This window comes from Aquarana catesbeiana, linkage group LG05 (assembly GCF_042186555.1).
Source record: "Aquarana catesbeiana isolate 2022-GZ linkage group LG05, ASM4218655v1, whole genome shotgun sequence".
NCBI lineage: Eukaryota > Metazoa > Chordata > Amphibia > Anura > Ranidae > Aquarana > Aquarana catesbeiana.
This window is the reverse complement of record NC_133328.1, coordinates 86,026,748-86,028,676: the sequence shown is the minus strand read 5'-3', so window position 1 is coordinate 86,028,676 and position 1,929 is coordinate 86,026,748. Positions and strand designations below refer to the sequence as shown.

General features: G+C 41.5%; 1 pseudogene; it reads left to right on the top strand.

Annotated features, from left to right (window-relative positions):
- The first annotated feature begins 724 nt into the window (after positions 1 to 724).
- LOC141146332 (5S ribosomal RNA) lies at positions 725 to 840 on the top strand (annotated as a pseudogene).
- Positions 841 to 1,929: the final 1,089 nt, after the last annotated feature.

Genomic DNA, 1,929 nt, shown 5'->3' with positions numbered 1-1,929 from the left:
GACATTCTGGATCTCAAAAATCTAAATTTAATTCCTGACTATAACCACTCTTTTTTCGCATGGAGTCAATCCAATCAGTTATCTCCATCCTACAAGGAGGAGAACTTTTGGCGTCAGTCGACGTCAAAGATGCATACCTCCATATGCCTATTTCCTCGCTCACTAGTAATATCTACTTTTCAAGCTGGAAAATATTCATTTTCAGTGGGTAGCTCTGCTTTCCGGTCTAGCTACTGCACCTTGAGTGTTTACAAAGGTTCTGGCCCCTCGTCTAGCCAGATTAAGGGCCCAAGGTATAACGATTATGGTTTACCTGGACGATCTGTTCTTGATAGTCCAGTCGGTAGCCCGCTTAGACCAAAGTATGGTCACCACATTCAACTACCTGGAATATCTAGGTCAGATACTCAACCTAGGAGAAATCTTCTTTAAAACCATGAAGAAGGCTAAAATACTTGGGTCTGATCATAGGTACACCCAGAAAAGGGTATTCTTGCCCCAGGCAAAGATCAGCGCCATAAAGGAACTGATTTAGGTGGTTGAAGCAAGATTCTTCTGATAGAATTCTTCTATTCAACTTTGCATGAGGTTGTTGGGAAATATGGTGGCTTCATTCGAAGCCATTCCTTATGCTCAATTTCATTTGAGACTGCTGCAAAACAGTATCCTATCAGTATGGAACAAAGGGTTCAAGCTCTAGATTCTCAATGTGTCTGACTCCAAAGCCTACGGCCACATCACCCTGAAAGCGCCCGATCTCATCTGATCTTGGAGGCTAAGCAGGGTTGGGCCTGGTTAGTGCCTGGATGGACCACCTGGAAATACCAGGTGCTGTAGGCTGGGTACGCCGGAGCCTCAGTTTATGGTTAATATCCAAAAATCTGCAAAGGGGAAAATCCTTCCTTCAGTTACCTTCAGAATCAACATTTTCTCCCCTAGAAAATGTTGATTCTGAAAGGAAAGGAAAGTAAAGGTTTTCTGACAAATCTGTTGGGTTTACTCATTTATGCTGAGCTCTGTAGAGACTACTAAGCTCATTTCACTTGCTATTACCCCTATGTATGCATATGGCTGCTGAGCCCATGTTATATTTGCTAATAAGTGTCCTACTTTATCTCACTTGTCAATGCTGCTTTCTTTAGCTTTTTTTTTTTTTTACTTAATCATTTGCCACTTCCCAATTCTTCAAATAAATAATATTAGGATTATTAATACATTCCTCTTTGTTACTTGTGTAACAGGATGGGTAATCGAAAGAATGATGACAGAGGGAATAACTGTAACTTGAAGTTTACAAAATGATGCAAAGTAAGAATCAATACTGCAAAACAAGGTCAGAGTGGCAAAGAGCATGCATACTGTACACTGCAAATAAATGAAAACACAGACATTACAAAGACATATTAAAGCTGCACAAACATGGATAGCATACTCTCTATAAAACAAAATCTATATCCAGCTGGTAATCTCAACTTTAGTAAAGTAGTACAGAACACAGCTACTTATGATTGCCATCAAAGACAGGGTCCCTAGCAGGTGAAGTACAGGGTAGCTCTGGTAACACCTGGAGGGATCCAAGGCCTGATGACACAGGGGAAGCACCTCAATAGAATTTCAGTACTCTGGAAGCAATTGGGCAGGGTCTCCCTATTGTAGCTGGATCTTCCAGTTGTAACATGCAGAGCCCTGGATCACCAGACAGCAGCTTGTAAAAGTAACAGTCTTTACAGACAAGTAAACAAAAAAAGCGAACAGTGCATAATCCTGGTACAACCAGAACAATCTAATAGTTCACCGCCAATATACCAGTCCCATGCTTGGGTTTAGGGTTCCTGTCTGCTTTGGGGGTACCAAAAAGGCCACAGGAGCTCAGCAAAACAACATCTCTATTGCCAGACCATCCACACTTGCTCAAAGTTGTAAACCACT